The 20,585-nt window shown below is 32.3% G+C and overlaps 1 protein-coding gene across 1 annotated transcript in view; it reads right to left on the bottom strand.

Annotated features, from left to right (window-relative positions):
* The window catches only part of LOC142339313 (activin receptor type-1-like), a 361,804-nt gene extending 359,344 nt beyond the window's left edge, over window positions 1–2,460 (bottom strand). Inside the window, exon 1 of the mRNA XM_075389263.1 lies at window positions 2,455–2,460. The gene's annotated coding sequence lies outside the window, so the exon portion shown is untranslated. The remainder of the gene's footprint in view (window positions 1–2,454) is intronic.
* Window positions 2,461–20,585: the final 18,125 nt, after the last annotated feature.

The following is a 20,585-nucleotide window of genomic DNA, read 5'->3' as shown; positions in this document are numbered from 1 at the left end:
TCAATCTTCAAGTTTTTTTGCAAAAAAAGTGGTTGCAGGCCCAATTTTCATTCAAACGAGGCAAAGATAAATGGCCTCGATGGAACGCTCGCTATGTTCCAACCCGCCAGATGATCAATAAACAAAATGAAAATTTACGTGGAAAAGTTATACAGAAATTTAGAAAAATAACCACGATGTTATCCACGAGGCATCTGAACAAAATCAATTCAATGATACATGAGCCGATTGACAGACCAATTTATACGATCCAGACAGTTGAATAACGAGATTTTTAAAAAACTGCAGTCTCAATAAATATTCTAAGAGAATGAAAAAGTAAAAACTTTAGAATTTTTTCTGATAGTTGTTTTAGTTACATAGTTACATGACCAATTGAATATATTCTTTTATAAGCAACCATCAGCTGATGCATTTTGATTGTCAGAACTAAAAAAATATTATCCACAAAAAATATGAACAAAGCTTGAACAAAATCTCATCGGTACACGTCTGAAACAAAACCTGAGTACTGCTCGTGTTCTCCACTGCCAATGGGATGATGTCACACTAGGTAGTCACTTTGACTGACAATGACTCGCACAACTTCAGTCTATGCTTTTTTAACTGTTGAAAAAAGTTTTCAATGAGATAGATGAATTTTCTGTTTTTGTTTCTAAAATAAAAAAATCTAAAAATTTAAGAAGTAAACAAATCCAAAAACATTCGGAACACATTTTCGCCTTTAACTAACGTTTTTGTTGTTCTAATCAAATTTTATTTTTTTTTTGGAAACATTAGCAAGTAGAAACTGAACGATTATTAAAAAAAAACAATTCATTCGATTAAATTTTTGGACAGAACTCAAATTGATCAAACCACGGCAAGCAAACCATTTGGTTTTTCGAATCAACAAGCAATTTTGTAGGTTGTTCTAAACTCAAAGAAGAGAATTGTTTGAACTTATTTCATTTTCAACTTAATCTTTTTATTATTGGAAAGTATTATGAATCAGAATGTTATAGTTTTCTGATAATAAATATAGCAAATTACGCACCAACAGTTTAGTAGGCAGATGACCAGGACAACTGATAAATAGACTTTTGAGACTGCAAAAATATAGACTTCAACTAATTCAGAAGAAACTTAATAGAGTGGCTTATGTGATCTTAACAACTCAATTACTAAAACCAAATGTCTTCAGAGTTAAAAATGTTTCTTTAAGCTGCAATCACCTTACAGTTTGTCTACTATTCGAAGTAACTGTTTTTAAGCAATTGATTTTCTTGAAGACAGACTTGCCTTTCAATTTTTGGTTAATAACAGTTTTAGCCAAATATCAAACAAAAATATTAATTTAGAAGATCCGATGAGTTGAAAATTTTGTACTGTTATTCTAATTTGATGAAACCCGCAAAACAGTTCTTGTAATTTCAAATAAGACCTCAAATTGATCAGAAAAAAAGGCGATCGACATGTTTCAGTGGATTAGAAAATTTACATAGCTGAATGTGTTTTTTGTGCATTTTTTTCTCAGTTTTCCCTCAAATATTGTTTTGATTGAGCCTGCAAATGATGATATACCGAGTGTCTACGTTCTACGTTCTTTGAGTTACCCAGGAGCCATTACAAAACACATCCATTGAATAAACTTTCTAGGAATCTAGAATCAGAGCTCCAAAACACCAAATCAAAAAGGAGGGCTGTTATGAAATTCCTAACCCCCAATCAATTTTGTAGGGCTTTAACAAAATGACAGTTTTTCCTTAATTTCAACACGGAAATGTTGTGTCGGACCAGCAGAAATAGTTTATGCTCATCTGACTGACTGTTTAGACTCAATGCTTTATTGAGGGAAGGAGTGGAAGCATGCTAAATCTAAATTCAATATGCTATATGTACATAATAATTGTACAATTTTCGTTTTGGCTTCTTCAGTTGAAATTCATAATAATTCGTTGACTGGATGTTCACGATAGTTCGTTAATTTCCGCGCAGTAACTTAGTACAATCTCTTCTCAGCCTACGACATGTGGTGTCGTTTCTGTTGTTTCTTCTCGTTGAGCAAACTGATCAAATCTAGAGTTCTAAAAATGCTCACTCATCGCTTTATGGTTTTGATCAAATGCTTATCTCTCAACTATTGCAATCCTTCTTCCTTGTTCTACAATCCTGCTAAAGAGTATTCTTAGTAAAAAAACATATTTGATTTTCATAAAAGAAGTACGATACTTTTTAGTATAATCTTGCAAAGATTAAAAATAGTCATTTATGGTCTTTTTTATTGTCGCTAAGATTCTGAAATCGGAATATTTCTCGATAAAGTATTTTCTTCATAGTTGGTGCCTAAAAACGCTCTTAGAAGACAATCTTCTTCTCAAGATTTAGTAAGTTGTATTTTTTTTATATGAATTGAGAAAATTTGTCTTTAAATTTAGTTTTTATAGCTATTGTTTGATACCGATACACAGCTATATTTAATAAGTTCCGCAATTTTTAGATGAAAACTAGATCAGTTATTGCTGAACTGCATTGATCGACATTAATGAATAAGAAAATTGTCCAACGCTTAAATGAGAAATGTTAATGTGCGAGTCAACAGTTGATTTCAATCAATAGATTACTTTGGCGTTCATGTCAGGTACTTTAAAGTTTCCAATGAAAACATTTTCGTTTCTATGCACATATAGGATCTAAGTAGTCGGTTCGAATTGGGTGGACGAAAAAAAGGCTAGTGTGTGAGTTCCTTTCATCCATGATGTGCCCGAATATATGGCAACAAAGTACACCTCTTTAACAAATTAAACTCCGAAAACGAGTGGAAGCAAGTTGAATTTAAATCCGATATGCTATATGATGTCAATAAATGTACAATTTCCAATTCACCACTTCATTTGATATTCATGATAACCAGTTCGATCACTAGACATTAACGATCATTCCCTTATTTTCGCCCAGTAACTCGGTACATTCTCTTCTCAGCCTCCGACATGTGGTGTCGTTTCTCGGCTACTTCCTCTTGCTGAGCGAATTGATTATATCCCCGGTCCTAAAAATAGGGTGAAATGTTACCCAGGTCGAAGCGTCCGGATATATTAATAAATTTACGGCATAATATTATAGCTCCGCTCGATTAACCAAAATATAACCTAGAACCTAGAAGCAAAAATTATTATTTTGATAATGATAATACGGCTTTTGATTATTTTGTTTGATCAAATCTTTTTTAAGCTCTATACATTATGCGTTTTCAAACATCCAATTCAAAATTAGATTAATCACAGATATCCCAAATTTCTTTAAAACTGAAAGAAATATTATGGAACTGTTGAAATCGCAACGAGAGTTAATTAATACCGTTCCGCATTGTTATAGTAATCGCCCTCTAAAATATATTCCACGAATTATTTTCGCATCGGGGTTATAATTTTTGATAGTGATAAAAACCGGGTACTGAACAATACACGCACGCACGCTTATACAACAGTTCACTATTACCTTTTTTTCACTATTACTTCTTGCACTTCTTGTACAAAATGGTTTCTTTATTAATTTAATTTAGATTAAATGGGTTTGAGTTAACTCTGCTCTCCGGCTTTTCATTGAGTTGTTAGTCTTAATGAACATAAGGTTTTTTTTCTAATGTACTAAGCCAATTTTATGTTATCGAGGGTTTGTTTGAACTTTTTTTGATATCAATTGTTTTGTTCACACTTTCCGTAATTTTATTCACTTTTATGTTAAATTGGCCAAAATTCGTAATAAAAATGTTAACAATAGTGTTATTGGGTTTATTTTTAGACACAGAGGAGTGTTGCTCTTCCGCTTCATCCGAAGAATTGGTTAAAATACTGGCTGAATTTTTCAAAATTCAGTCTGTTTCATCAAAATCACCCCAATTATATTTCCATTGCACAGTTTCTATAAATTTGCCGAATATAAAAATCTAAACACCGCTGGCACAATATTCGGAAACTCCAAAAAGGGCTAGTTATATCTCCACTTCCTATGAGAGTGTACTGGAAACAAAAATTTGTGCCGTTTTTTAATATTTAAACCACTTAGCTACCCAAAATTCTTTATTTCTTTCAGAAATATTGAACATTTATGTCATATAACATTTTTGGCTAAAAGTTGAAACATCTATCTATTTCGAAACAACGAGCACGAACACAAGGCTAATTTTGGTCCAATCTTGGGTTAAACAGGGCGCAGTGGTTTTTAATAAACTTCTTCGTCTTTTGCTTCCTTTGTTTTTAATTACCGGAATGTTTTTAAACGGGAAATTTTTGATTTATTGCCCACGATATCCCACAATATTTGGACCAATTTATTGCCCACAATACGTGTCAAATTTCATCTATATTCAAATAAAACTCAATGAACACATATTATACAATCTGTTTACGTAAAACAGCTTTCGATTTTTGATTTATTTAATTGCTGAATTTTTGTAGTCTCATGACTTAGTGATACTTATAGCATATCAAATTGACGCTGAAAAGACCTACAAGTTAATCTATTTTGCTATTTTATGTCAAAAAATTTTTGTTTAGTTGACTTTAAAGAAGAATGTTTAAAAAACAATGGTTTGTTGAGATTTTGCAAATTGTTTATGATATGTATATTGCCCTGTAGCTTAAACTCGACAGAGAGGTCCCATCTTTTCTCTGTGGATTAGAAACAAGTGGTTAATTCGTTTTATGTCTTAGAAAATGGCGTTTTGGCTTTGATAATAAGAGTTTTCCTGCTTTTGACTTTTTGACGTTTTGGAGATTCTTTTTTTGTCTTTTCAAGGTACTTTAGTTACTGGTCATACATTGCAAAAAAATCCTAAGGGAAGGCACGATAAATTTTTCGGTGATTAGATTTTTGTTTTAATGGCTTTCACTTCCTTTTCTCTATTTAAGGATATCGGTCCATAGCCAATGTTATTCATTACTACCATAATTGAGTTTAATTTTATTTGGCCTATCATATTAACACGCTCAAGAAAAGACTCAGTGGTATCAGTGGTATCGAAGTCCGGCGCAATCATACATAGGAATGTTTTGTCTTAACAGCTTATGATTATGAATGCTTTGACACTAATTTTTAAAAAAATTTTTTTGTTGACAGTATTGTCGTTCTCTTATCCGTCGTAAAACATTGTCTGGATAGAGAAATTTCTCATTGGATTTCCATTGGGTTATTTAAAAAAATCAATTTACTGATTTCATTAATAGCTAATGGTTTTCATGACTTTGAAACGAATTGTTTTCTTTTTCAAAAAAATGTATTTTATAATTTCTTTCTTTGTCTACTTGCTATATAGTCTCATTATGGATATGCCTCCTGTCCTTTTTTAGACGTACAAGATAGTTTTTCAATTAAGTTTCTTTGCAGTGTTAATTTGACTCTGTTAAGCTGTTTTCTAAAAAGTAGACCTTGAGTTTTGGTTGTAATTGATGTTTGGTTTTTGTTATTTGATTCTATTGTTTGTCTTGTCTCGTAGTTTCGTTAAAATCATTAATGGCATATCTCATCGGCATAAAGCGGCATAATCTATTTTGTTTAATGGTATGTGTTTATAGCGAATTTCTATTCATACACAATTTTAGACAAAATGTAAAAATTTGAAAGTTTTGTATCTGTTCCTCATTTGGACGACAATTAATTCAAAAATGTGGATGAGAGGGGTCGGAACAATATTTGTAAACGCACATTACGGAGCATCTTGTTTATAAACTCTAGGTTACTGAATGAATATGGTCAGGATCTGATCGGATGTTAGCATTAGAGGACCTCCGCTTCAGCCCTGATGGCATACTTACCTTGGATTTTGTTTAGCTCCAATTTTACCATACAGTTGCAGTTCATTAATAGATCAATTCTAAGCGAAACTTCAAAGTAAATTTGGCATGTATTTCACAAGAGGGCGAGCGAACTTCCTATCTTTTACATAGTATGTGCTATATACCAACCCAATTTTAAGTGGGGTTTATAAAGAAAGCAATGTTTGTTGTACTAACTGCGCTTTGCAACGTAATTTAGCTTTGCTGCAGCTTTTAAAAAGTGAAGTAGTTGTTTTAGTTTCTGTAACAATGAATAGAACCAAAACGTGCAGCTCGTGATGAAATTCATGGCGATTTTTTTGTTTTTTAAATGTTTCGCTCAGAAATAGACTAGGAATAGACCAAGCGTTCTTTGAGGTGGGTCAAACTAGGCAAATTCATAAGATGAAATGCGGAATCAATGACACTTTGCGTTATGTTGTTGAATTACGGAAATGCTCATTGTTTTTTTTGTGGATCAATTTACCATTTTCTCCTGCTTTAGAAAATAAGCTAGTTGTATTTTTAATGCAATTTAAGAGCAAATTAGTCGCTAGACAGGCTTCAATCTCCGCATAATTTTGTCACAATGGGTAGTTCATTGGAAGTTTGAGTTAATCAAGTTGGTCTTATACCTGAGCAGACTTAAATAATGACTGTTTTCGAAGTGTGTGGATAAATTCCAGTATGATAGCAAAAACTGACAGTGACGCAAAGTCTGTTAATTTTACAAACCTCAGACCCCCAAGGATACACCCGTCTGTACATTGCGTCCAGGAGCTCCCGGTCCACCGGTTCACCCAATTGCTCCGATTCTACCCTGTGGTGGTCACAAACGGCTTTGTCTGAAATAATCGAGACGACCAGTTAAAACATGTTAAAATGGGCCCCTGCCACAAATTGAAAAGTTGTGTACTGGAGGGATTCCGATAACTATTTCTTGATGTTGGTTTTATAAATAATTGTTCGGTGAACAGACAAAACAGTCCCGGACAAAACAGTCCCAAATAGCAAAATATTACCAGAAAAAACAGTCCCAGACAAAATAGTCCAAAGACAACAGACAAAAAAGTCCCAGGCAAATCAGTCCGAACTAAATATAGAGTCAAACAAATGCACATCAATTAACGAAGAATACCCTTAAGTTGTTCATATGATTCTTTGAACAAATTTTAAGCTGATTACAATATAGTATTTACCAAACAATGTATTCTGAAACAAATTTTTAGTTTTGTCCTAATTCATCTCAATTGAATACAATGCATTCAGAAGCTTAACACATAGATTTAATTTGTTAATTGTTTGCAGATTAAATTTACAGTTGTTCCAATATTTTATTTGAGACTATTTTGTCTGGGACTGTTTTTTCTGTTTTCTTGGGACTATTTTGTCCCAAGAAATGGGAATTTAGAATAAATTGGATTTGCATGCTAGGCTATTTTGAAGGGAAATTGGTAACCGAATTCCACAAAATTTCAAATTTAGGAATCGCAAAATCCGGGCTAAAAACTTCGCAGCCTGAATTCTGTATTTATGTTTCTGAATTCCAATTTTTCAAGTAAACTGTTTGTGTTGCGCTCCCTTCGTTCATAATCAATTTTAATTTTGATTGGAAATGAACGCATGGCTGTCTTTTTTGTTCCGACCCCCACTTTAGTGGTGAGGGAGGAACTATATACTCAACTGGTTTTTTTTTTGTTCAGTCAATTTTGGCCGATCGATATATTCATCGTAGAGAGTTGTGAGTGATATCATTAAAAAGCCCGCCCAGCGTAAATACGGCATTAAAAAGATTTTTTTGATTTTTGTGTTTTACAGGGAGTTATCAAGGTTTAAAGTTTGTGAACATTCGACTGTTTTTATTCACATTTTCAGTAATTTTTTGCTAAAATTAGGCACAATTTGGTAAATACAATTCAAAATCAGGTAAAAATTTTAACGGCAGAGTGTTGTTGTTATCTTTAGAGATAGAAGAGCGTTGCTGAATTGTTTGCCTGAAGTTTTTTTTGGCTGAAATTTTTCATAAATTTTTCAAAAATTAAACTTCTTTCATCAAAAATGGCACAAATTATGCTTTTTTAGTCCACTTTGTTAAAATTTGCCAGACTTAGATACCTAGAAACCTTAAAACAGACTCTAAAATCTCAAAAAGAGCGCTAGTTTCAATTAGGCGCGGTATGAAAGTGTTCTGGAACTAAATCTTTGCAGTTTTTTGCGGATTTAACTCGACAATTATACAAAATGCATTTTTTGTCAATATTTGAAGAATTCCACTCAACAATAGGTCAAATTCTCAAATTCTTGTAACACCTGGTTGGTCTGCTGGTCGAGCGACAAAATCAGGGAGCGGTTCGAGAATATCATGGACTCTTAGAATCAGAGACTTTTTGGTTTTTATTTTGATGCTGCCTTTTTCAAAATTTTTTGCTTTTGTTCTTTTAATGGGTAATTACTGACAATATTTTTTTATATTCCCGGCTCCGTTAATGAAAGCCTTAATTTACGTAAATTTGAGGCCAAATGTATATACAGTTTGTTTTCAGAGAATCAAGAGGTTTTTATGGCTTTGAGGAAGAGTTTTAGTAAAATTTAACTGAATTCTTGTCTTTTGCCTTCAATTGTTATTCTTTTGGCAGTCTGATTTTCAAGTTTGACCACACAATGATCTAAATTTCTTCCTCGAAAGGTGCAAGTGAACCTTTCTTATTCATTCGGTTGTTACCTAATGTCTCTTATGTTATTGAATGTATTTGTTTTAAGGAAATTTCTGTGATTTTTTGAATTTGTCAATTTTTCATATTATTTTAGTCAACATTTTGCTTATTCCCAATAAGTAAAGTTCAACCTTTTCTCCTTATAGAATAGAAGCTAAATTTATGGCCACTTTTTTTAACAAAAGGTTTTCTTGCTTTTGGTACTACGAGTTTTTTATACAAAATTTTCTGATTTTTGTGCATAATTGCCCATTTTTGCTGTTGTTTTTGTTTCTTTTGTAAATTGTCACATTATTTAACAATCTAACTGAAAAAAGCTTTACAACATTTGAAACTGAACATATTTTTTTGTTTTTTAACACATGGTTTGAAGGGCTGAGACACCGTTCTCATGCAGAAATTGGTAGTTTTTTTTATTTTTGCCCTTTATTTGTTGTTAATTCTTGTTGTCACATGCCAAATATTGTGTAATTAAAGGTCTCAGTGGCCAACTATAGATAAATTATTAAACTTAAATAACCTATATTGGTAAATAACTATTGCCTGTTTCGAATTTGGAATTAAATTTGGTAAAAAAAAAAGAGTAATAGTATTCTTCAACATATCACTTTTTGTTCTGGTTTGCGTTTTTTTTGTAATTTACAATCTTGTATCATTTTCGTAAATTAACCTCATTATTTAGAGCTCTTTTAATGTTTTGTTGAAACAAACAATAATTTTTCTTTTGTTCAATTTTTTTAAATGATGTCTTCAGGGCTTAAACAATTTGTTGCAGAAGAATTTTGTGAAGTTTAGATTCTTTTCAGTTTTTGCTGTTCTTTTTGTTGCCATTTTGTGGTAGTCTATTTACAAAAAGATGTTATGATGATCAGAGGAGACGCAAATGAAGATGTTGTTTTCTGGCGGATACTATCTTTTGAGATTGTATTTAATGTTTTTTATAGTCTTATGATTTAGTCTCATTATTAACTGTCGCTTTATGTTTTCCGAGTAGTTGCAGGACGAACTTTCTACTCTTTTAAACGAAACCTTTTGTTGGCTATGAATTTTCAAAAAAATTGTTTTTAATTTAAGAGATAGATTTTTGAGATCTGACAATTTTACTTCTGTTAAATTGTAGCTAAGCATCTCTATATACAAATCACATCATTCATCTATTAAAATACAATTTGCTCTTAATAACGGTTTTGTTTTCCTCAAATGATCTTTCTTCTTGGAACAACCAGTTTTCATAAAACCATTTTTCGTAATTTTTGCAAATTTGTCCTTTTTTTGTAGGTTTTTGTTTTCTTTCACTGTATCACAATGATGGGCGTCATATGACTTACAAATGTCGTAACCTCCAAAGAATGCAAACGAAGATTTTTATTGTTTTTAGTGAACAACTTAATAATTAATTGATTGGGGGGACATCGTTTTCGTGCATAATTTTTTGTGCTAATTTTGCCTGCATTTGTCGTTCTTTTTGTAGTCGTATGACATATCCTGGATAATGAAAGGCCTAAGTCGCTCTCTATTGAGGTATAAAAGAATTTTTCAATGATTTCATCTGATGCGTAATGTTTCTAATCATTTCGAATTTAATACTTTTTTTAAAAAGCAATGTTTTAAAAAACTTTTGACGCATTTGCTCATTTCTAGTCACATTGAGGAAAAATCCCATACTTTGTTCGAAAAAATACCGGTTAATCTTCTTAATTTAATTTATATGTGATTTCCTTTTGGTTTGGTTATTAGTGGTTTTCAAAAAATGGACAAGGAGTTTTGGTCATAATTAATATTTGTAATTATTTGATTTTTTTGCCGTCTTTTCTGGTAGTCATATAATGGTAGCCATAGGTCTCAAAGGCCCTCTAGAGTAGATTGTTTTTTTTTCTTTTAGTAGTTTGTTGAACGATATGTTGATATGTTAATTTTTTTTCATCTCTTCCTCATTTGGTAGACAAATAGGTGAAAAATGTAGATGAGCGGGGTCGGAACTTAATGTGCGAACACACATTACCGAGCCTCCTTGTTATAATAAACTCTCAAATTCACAGTAGCTTCAGAAAACATCTACTTTTAAAAGAGGATGTGTTTAAAAATTTTGCTTCTTGAGCAATTGAATTAGTTCCCTTCTAAATCTGAAATAAACCTGGTATGCTAAGATTTTCTAATTTGGTTTTTTTTACAAATATTTGTCAAAAAAATGGGTAGATTCTATACATAATTTTTTCAGAGTGCTTTGTTTGCAATTTATAATATACTCATTGTTAAAATTTGTTGTTTTATTCAAAATTCCAAAAAATTAAGAAAAATCATCTATGAGTTTCATACAGTTTGGTTATTCACATAAGTGTGTGATTATTCACATGAGTAAAAAGCGTTGTTGAGTGAAAAATCATCAACAATGGCTTCAATTGAATTTCAATTAGTTCACAAAAAATATGTTTTGTTCAATGGTCTTTGTTAAGTTTTGTCTGGGAGTTGATGGTTCCAGTATTTTTAATTTTTGACATTAATAACACTAAAGTTATATTGCGATTTCTGCAAACTTTTTAGATTGTTTTGTGTTTGGGAGCATAAGGTTGTCTTGCCGATCTAGTTACTATCGATTTTACGTAGTACTACCATTGCTGCAACGATTGGTCCTTTAAAGAAGAAAGATCTTTCGAACTTTTGTATTTTATACTTGTTCATAGTTGAGCTGGAATATTCGAGAGCAAACTAAAAAATTTTTTATTATTTCATTGTAGGCACTTATAGCTGGAAGCATTGGAGACAATTTTTCAGAGAACGGAAGACGAAGTTACCGGCCGAGCATCAATGTGTTGTTTTTATTTTTGTCAATTGACAGCTGAGCATTATGAAATGAGACAAATGTGGTGAAAAATAGACTTTGCCCAGAATTAATAAAATAGAAATAGAAAAATAAAAATTGCAATCGCGGAATCAAATGAACTTTAAATATTTGCATTCAGCTTTTATTCTTGGGTGCATATAGACTCTACACGTGGAGTATAATGTTTTTTCTCGCCATAATGTCATTATAATGTACCAGGAATTATCCCAAGATTATCAGCTGAAAATTGGTACACTCAGTACTACAAATAAAAGTAGGACATAAGTACAGCTCAAATGTTTGACAACCTAATTAGTCACTCCGCTTCAAAAATTCTTTCAGTCATGCTTTCTCAAACAACATCGCACTCAATATAATTTTAACCGCATTTCAATGCAGTCAGAATTGTGCCAGGAAATTCCATTAATTGTAATTTGTAAATAATCTTCAGTTGATCGGATCAATAACGCAGGTCACCAGAGTAACGAGATCCCGAAACTTTTTAAAATGTAAAACAATAAACTTTTTTTATGCTAGCAGTATAGGGCTGCGACAAACTAGTGGAACCTAAAATTCCTTTTCTCTGTTCTAAAGGTAAAAAATAATCATGTAAAAAATTCCGACTTCGTCAATTATATTAACTAGGAAAAATTATATATGGAGTCATTTAGGCAACAGTCATGGTCTGTTCTTGCGTTACGGCTGAGCTCGAAGTTTATGGACGAGGGTACCATAAAAACTTGTATAATCAGATTTCGAACCGAATAAGTTTCTTGGCTTGTTCTTTTCGCTGAAAAATTGCTTAGACGAAGTTTCAGACCGAGGCAATTGCAAAATATATAATTCAGAGAGGTTATAGACAAAAAAAGAGCGCTGGAAACCAAAATAATTGATGAGATTTGGAAGAAAACTATGATTCAGCTTCGATATTGTAGAGATACAGGTATTAATGAAATAAATTGAGAAAAATATCTGCAGTTCAGATGCTCGGTATTCGCAAATGTGCGCTTGCATACAAATCTTTGAGTTCCTTCATCAGACAACAGCGGCTTCAATTTTCATCCAAAGGTACAGAAGGTATAATTTTGAGGCCGAAGGACAACCAATTCATTTTTGCTCCAAGGTTGTGATAGCTTGTCAGAAAAAACGTATAAGAAAGAAAATTAATTGTTTATGAGAGCTAACAGAGGTGTTATGATAAAACTGGAACAATTTCTTTCTAAATCTACATTTTTTAATTTTAACGATTTACAACTTTTTTAATCCGTAAAACTGGCAATTGTTTCATTAACCCAGAACAGTTTCAATCGAAAGAAGTAAAACCAAGATGAATTTCCGTTAATATTTACGCAAGTTGAAACGGCTTAGAAGTTGATACTCAATTAAAATACATCAAATTGAGCAAATAATTTTTGAACGATAAAAAAGTAACAGGAATATATTTTTTTTCTTCAAAGCTGGTTTTAAGTATCAATTTCACTTCCCATTCGAAAAGATCATATGTTATAATCTACAACTAATCAAACTTTTTAAAATTAATCAAATTTAATCTGTGAATTCTTTTCTGTAGAGACTCGTGTTGACGCCCAGGCCAGCAGCACAGACCAGCATGAGACGCCAGAAAAAAATATAAGCAAAACTTTAAAAGCAGAAAAAAATTATTGGCAAATTTTCTAATTTGTTATTCCATTTCTTAAAGAGACCACTCATGAGACTGATATCCTGGCACTTGGTATGGGTACATCTAAACTAACTGTCAATCCGGAGATTCTAAGTACTTCAAAATTAAATTAGGGGCTAAGAATCCTAAATAAGAATATATTTTTTACATTTCTCCATTCATAGCTTGAAACTTTGTTGAGTTACTTCTTTGTTAGGTATAACTTTTTAAGTTAATATTAATATTGTACTTAGAAATTTGTGAATATTCAGATAAATTCATCTGGATTTAGACATTCTGTTTTGCCTCAGGCACCCATGGCGTTGATTGCAGTTACAGGACAATTAAAGATCAAAAATTGTCTATTTTCAAACGCCAAACCGACTAATCAAGTGTTAGTAAAAATGCTGTCCCTAAAACTATTCGCTATTGTATTTCCGTCAGTTTGTCCACATGGTAGAATAATAGCTGAATCATAATGGTTAGAAAGCTCCATCAAAACAGTTGGCTCTAAAAAAATTATTTTTTTATCGGATCAATTGATAGTCCAAATTGATAAACAGTTCAAATTTTGAAAATTAGTAAAATTGTTAATTATTCTAGGACAATTGAGCAGTCTGAGACACGATGTGGCAACAACCAAATTATCATTTACTGACGTACAAACTCGAGTGGTGTATTGGACATAGTCTACCACAAAAGTAATTTTCGTTTCAATCAATTAAGATCTCCTTTTAAAACTTGGTTAAATCATTTCTCAAAGATTGGAGGTAAATGTTTACAGTGAATAGAATGAAATAAACGTAACACTTGAGTACCCAAAGAGTCAGACAGAAAAGCCAGAAAATGCGTTTTGATATGATAAAGACTTGTAAATGACCAGAAAAATTTCCAAAATCTAAATTAAACGATAATTCAATTTACTTCAAAATTCAAATATTGTTATTTATGCATTTTTAAACTCTAGTACTTCGTTGATAACAAAAATTTTTTCATTTCAAACTGATCAAATTATCTCAGACGAACTTCAGACGCCCCAATTCCATCATTTGCAAAAATGCCGTCCTGCATAATTTTTCAATTTTGCCACAGCTCAGATATAACTACTTTTGTACAAAAAAGTTTACAAGAAAATGTTTTCAGTGAGAAAAATAATATTAACGCAACGCTTGAGTACCAGATGAATCAGACAAAAAAGACAGAGTTTGTTTTGATATGAAAAAGACCAATAGACGACCAGTAAAATTTCCAAATTCTAAATTAGAAGATAATTTAAAATACTTCTAAAATCAAATTTCGTTATTAATGAATTTTTAAACTCTAACAGTTCGTTGGAAAAAAAACGATTTTTTAAATTCAAACTGATCGCAATGTCTCAGACGACTTCAGACGCGCCAATTCCATCTATTGCAAAAATGCCGTCCTGAATGATTTCCAATTTTGCCACAGCTCAGATATAACTAATTTTTATACAAAAAGATTACAAGTAAATGTTTTCAGTGCGAAGAATAATATTTACACAACGCTTGAGTATCCGAAGAATCAAACAGAAAACCCAATGAATGCGTCTTAATATGATAAAGTCTAGTACATGACCAGTAAAATTTCCAAAATCTAAATTAAAAGATATTTTAATTTACTTCAAAATTCAAATATCGTAATTTATGCATTTTTAAACTCTAGTACTTCGTTGAAAACAAAGTTTTTTTAGTCATGTCAAACTGATCAAAATGTCTCAGACGAATTTCAGACGCCCCAATTCCATCTCTTGCGAAAATGCCGTCCTGAATCATTTCCTATTTTGCCACAGATCAGATAAAACTATATTTGTGCAAAACGAGAAAGGCTTACGTTCTGACCCATCTTACTGATACATAAAATAGGAAATCAGTAATAGATCTAGCAAGCTCTTACTTCTAGATATTAGCAAAAAATGTTAAGCATTGGCATTTTGCAATGCTATAGCTTTTGGTTCACTTCGAAAGTTCTTGAAAGCCATCAAACAACAGAATCTCAAAAACGTGATCAAAAACTTGAGAGTTGATGTGAAACGCTCACAGCCGGATATGTGAATCAATTATCTGCGTAACTATGGGAAATTATGGTTGCAATACCAATTTCTAGTTTTAAATCGGATTTTTGAATGGAATAAATAGGGTATATTGGCATTCGGTATTTTGTCTTGCAACAGTCTAGAGATGCTCTAACGATGCACTTACTCCTTTGATTGAAGACAAGTTTCTTGGGACTTGATGCAGGAATGTATGTGCATGCAGAATTCAACATATTTTGTTTGATCACCCTTTTTTGTTGTAATTATTTGACTTGATGTTGCTATTACAGAAGCCCCATTTTAGCTTTAATGGTTATGGTGTATATATAGAAGTCACCCACTATTTGACCTGTAAATCTAATTTATCCTCCCAAATTCTGAATATGAAAAAAGCTCACAAAGCATAGTTATCAAATTGTCACACGCCAACATCGATTTTCCTGCTACTGCCAGCCTTTGGCTTCATTTTTCCCCCGAATTTAACCCCAGTAATCCTGCTTCAAGTTTTCAATGAGGTGTTTTTATGGTGCTACGCCCCATTTATTGATCGATTTATTGCTCCAAGAACTGTTAATGAATAAAAAAACTAGATTAATAAACAAGTTGTCTTTTACTCAAGTTAACCATATTAAAATATATTTATGTTAAATCGTAAATCCTGCCTTTTTGATCTAGATATCATAAAATTTGGGTAAAACTTTTAATTTCAGTGGAAAACTTTTAATCCTGACCGCCATCAATTCCATGGGGAGGGGTAGGAGGAAAAAATTAAATTTGGCGATTCTGGAATAAATTGACAGATTTGGCAATTTCCAGATTTTCCCCCAAATCCACCCCCTGTTTTTTTATTAGTTGGTTAAAAAGTAAATTAAACAAGATCCAACTCCAAATTGAATCTAAGACACGTTCCCTCAAGTTATTAAGAATTGTTTCCACAAAAATGGTGTCAATTTGTCATGTACTCTTCAATAATGCTCTTAAAATGAACAATTCCCTACATTTAACACAAAAAGGCAGCTAAGTACGCATTATAAGTAGAAAGCTTAGTAGTAGTAGGCTTATTCTTTTGTAATGGAAATATGTTTCCACTATTTGTTCAGATTTTTTCAGATTAGCACAGCACAATGAAATTTAGTTCCAACATGTCCTGTGAAAACTCATCTTCATTCTTTGTCGTTCAGAAGAACGTGTGAACAATGCCTAAATTATCATCGGGTATATGTGATATGGAAAAGTTGATTGATTCGCGGCCATCAGCGGAAATTTCCAGCCGCGTGATGCAATTGTTACGCTAATTAAACCCAGTTTTTCTCAAAACTGCACAGGGAAGTTGTAGGAAATTGATCAACGATTAGAGGGGGGTATACTCAAGACTCTGAGGATGAAGTTATTAAATTGAGTCTTATTCTTTTTTGGTATAAAAAATGAAATTTTTCGATGTCGAAGATCTGTTAAATTTGAACTTTTGGGCGTGTCAAAATCTTGAATTTGACGTGGTTTTTGAAGCTATAGAAAGGGAGCGATAATCAATTGACATCTAATTACACGCGGAAACCGCTTGCAGTTTGAAATGCGACTGTATAGATAGATGGATAGATGAAGGGACAGGCTTGCGTAACGAACACAAAAGACACAGATTAAGGTTACACAACTATTGCGTATGTAATTTGTCTGGGAGTAAAAATAGCACTAGGGCTATCGTGTATCTAATCTCACCCCCAATTTTGACAGGTCATATAGGATAGGGAAATGAACAAGATGCAAAATTGATATGCCACAATGAGGTACCCCAATGAATATGATTACCTACTAGCATTAGTTGCATACCTCAAATTTCATGTCAGATATGTTGTTTTCCTTTTTTAAGAACTTCTAAACACTCTTAGAATTGTTTTGTTGCGCCCCCATTTAATCAAATCAGCATTACCGTGTCGTAGATTTTTTTGATGACAAATCGAGATCACAACTATAACTGATTAAAGGAGTCCACAATGAAATTATAGCAGTTACGAAAAAAAAGAAGGTATTTGAAGTCGTGGGGGAAGTTGCGGAGGCGAAAGTGAGAGGGGAGGGGTTAGGAGGGTTTGGTTCGTGCTACATGTTTAATAACTACTGTCTGCTGTTACATGCCCCTCAAAATTTCACCTTTCAGGAAAACCTTTGCAAAGAGTTTTGTAATAAATAATTCTGATGGTTTTCAAGAGAACACTTGCGGGGAAGATATTGGATTTTCATCTGATTTTCAGGCTTTTCAACTGATTTTCAAATTTAGGATTTTCATTGATTTTCATATATCAGCATTTATTCAGCAACTATATTTCGTAGGTTAAGCAATAAAACTAAACTTGCACAATTCCAATTCCTTTTGTGAACATGGATTGGTTGTTTGTTCTAAGACGTCAACATAATTTGGTGAAAAATATAGTAGCAACATTATGGCATCACATCTTTGAAAAAAAACCAAAAAACACCCAACATGATTAAAATTTCACTAACAAGTGCTGTTTGAAATTGAATTTTTAATATTTAATGGAACAATTCTGGCGTTTTACAACAATAAATCTACTGTTTTATCAATTATGCGCATTGACAAGATCACATATCCAAAATGATGTATTGTTGCACTTACCTCATTTATAATGGTATTGTTTGGGGTTTAGGGAAGGGATAGGTCACATTTTAGTCGCACTTCTACATTGAAAAAAACATGTTTTACTGGATGAGGCGACCACACAAAGTTATTGTTCCGACCCCTCTTTAGGGGGGAGGAACTATATACTCAATTGGGTTTTTTTGTTCAGACAATTTTGGCCGATCGATATAATAATCGCAGAGTGGTGAGTGGTATCATTAGAAAGCCCATCCAGCGTAGAATATGGATTTATTTTTTTTTCAATTTTCACTTTTTCTTTATAGGGAGTTATCGAGGTTCAAATTTTTGCGAATATTAGACGGAATTCAGCTGTTTTTATTCACATTTTTGTCCAATTTTTTTTGAATTATGACAAAATTTTTGCTAAAATATGCTAAAACTGTATTGTATTGTTATTGATTTTATCTCTAAGGATAGAAAAGGGCTTGCTGAATTGTTCAATCCAAGTTTTTTGGCTATAATTTATTCTAAATTTCAGACCTTTTTCGTTGAAAAAAACTTTTTTTTAGCCAACTTGGTTTAAATTTGCTGGAAGTAGACAACTTAAAACTGCGGCCATAATATTCTCAAAGTCAAAGAAGATCTAACTTTACTCTGGAATCAAAATTTTGCCAATTTTTTTGCAACAATAAGACTCGATAATCATACTAAAGCAATCTTTGTTTTTAGCAAACTGAAAAATTTTGTATAGAGTTGATCAATTTTTCAACCAATTCAACAGTTGCGTGTTTGTTAGACGCACAGCCCAAAATGGGCTGATCTTTTTCTCACCATGGATCCTTATGATAATTTTGTTTAGAGTTTAATAGAGCGCGACTGTTCTTTCAAAATGTTTGCGCTATGTAAATGTTTTTTATGTAAATTACGGAGAAGAATTTCAAATCAGGGTACAATTACTGAGAGATACTATTTATAATGACCGAGACCCATCGATATTATATTATGGTTTCAGGTCATGGTTTTTAATGCGCTGTCCAATTGTTTCGGTAAAAATTTTTGGACTTCTTGCTTTCATTTCTTGTGATTCAGTGTCCCCAATCAAAGATCGATCCAGTTAGTTTTTAGAAGGTATAAAAGAATCTAGATACTTTTTTCAGTTGTTATCTAATATCTGCTATGACTTTGAAGATATTTTTTTGCAAAATCACTCTGTGAATTTTTGATCTTTTCCTTTATTTTATATTATTTCACTTAATTTCGCCCGCAGTCCCAGTTAAAACAGACAGAAACTGACCTCCTGTGAGTTATAAATTAATGTTGGGAACAGTTTTTGTATTCAAATAATGATTTCTTTATTTAGATACTACGAGTTTTCAAATTTTCTTTTATTTTTGGCCATAATTGCATATTCTTTGAGTTCATTTTGTTTCCTTGCCGAATTATCAAGTTTTTGAAATGTCCAATTAAATGAAAAAATTGTAGGAAAAATGCACAACGTTGGAAAAAGGAGTATCGGGATATGTTAGTTGTTTTTGTTGGATAGTTTATGCTTCTTGGGCTAGGACACAGTTATCTTCCGAAACTTTGTGGGTTTTTTTATTTTGCTTATGTTTGTCTTTTTTCGTTGTTGAACGCCATATACCCGATAACGATAGATATTAATTGCTTCTTCAAGACGTTGTTTTTCAAATATATATTAGGATTTTTGAGCTTCCTCTTTTTTAAATAGTTCTTCGGTCGATTTGGTTAACCCGCTTAATTTAATCTTTGCTACAGTCTTGGCTGCAAACATTTGTTTCTCGGCTTTGTTACTACTGTTACTACGAGATTTTGTAAAAAGTTATGTATTTATATATTTGTACAGTTCAACTGATTTTTGGTTTCTTTATAATTTATAACAACAATCGTTGAAGCCATTGGCTTTGAAATTTTGTGCAATTAAACATTGGAAGATGACATGTTTCAATTGCTTCCCATGTAGATATAAATGAACATTTTAGTGATTTCAGTTGATATCTTAGGATATTAATAACTCTGAAATTAATTGTTTTCAAAAATGAAAAATTATTATTAAACTTTGCACCTATTTTCTCCCATATCTCCCATATTAACTCCCATATCTCTCTTAATGAAATATAGTCTAAATTGTTTTGTATTGGTTTTATCTGATGCGAGTTTGTTTTTGTCATGGCTTTTTTTATTATAGACATCGAGTTTTGGTCGTAAATAATGTTTGTTGTCTGATTTTTTTATTGTCCTTTCTAGTAGTCCTATTATCAACTATTTTCATCGGCCCTTTAGCGTGGCACTATCGTATTTCATTTGTTGTTTATTGAACGATCTGTATGCTTTTGAAAGTTTTCTATCTCTTCATCATTTGGTAGCCAATTAAGACAAAAATGTGGATGAGTTGGGCCGAAAAATGATGTGCGTACGTACATTACCAAGCTTTCTTGTTAGTATTAGATGTCAAGCGTCTTCTCTGACAGGTTCCATGAAAAAATTGTTTGTTAAAACTAATTCCTTGTCGGTATCTAAATTAGAAATTAATTTCAGAAAAATTAATCAGTGTTTCTGATGAATTGACAAACTAACTGTGCAAAATTATGCGCAAAAAATGCATTTTCAAAAAGTTACTTAGAATAAATATGCAACGTTTATATGACACGTCTTTTCACAACAACTGAACTCAACATACATCATGAGTAGTATCCATATCTGCCATGTTACTGGAGGGGGGGTCCGGACCCCCCCCCTACAAGAACTCTCACCACCGAAAAACTGATTTTCTCTTAGTAAAAGCAAGTTTTTTGGTTAAGTTTCGCCAGCCTGAGAGAAGTTCTTGGGTTAAGTTGGCTGGCGAAACTTAACCAAAAAACTTGCTTTCACTAAGAGAAAATCAGTTTTTCGGTGGTGAGAGTTCTTGTAGGGGGGGTGTCCGGACCCCCCGCC

This window comes from Convolutriloba macropyga, chromosome 5 (genome assembly GCF_964194025.1).
Source record: "Convolutriloba macropyga chromosome 5, txConMacr16.3, whole genome shotgun sequence".
NCBI classification, from domain to species: domain Eukaryota; kingdom Metazoa; phylum Xenacoelomorpha; order Acoela; family Convolutidae; genus Convolutriloba; species Convolutriloba macropyga.
This window is presented reverse-complemented; position numbering and strand designations above follow the sequence as displayed.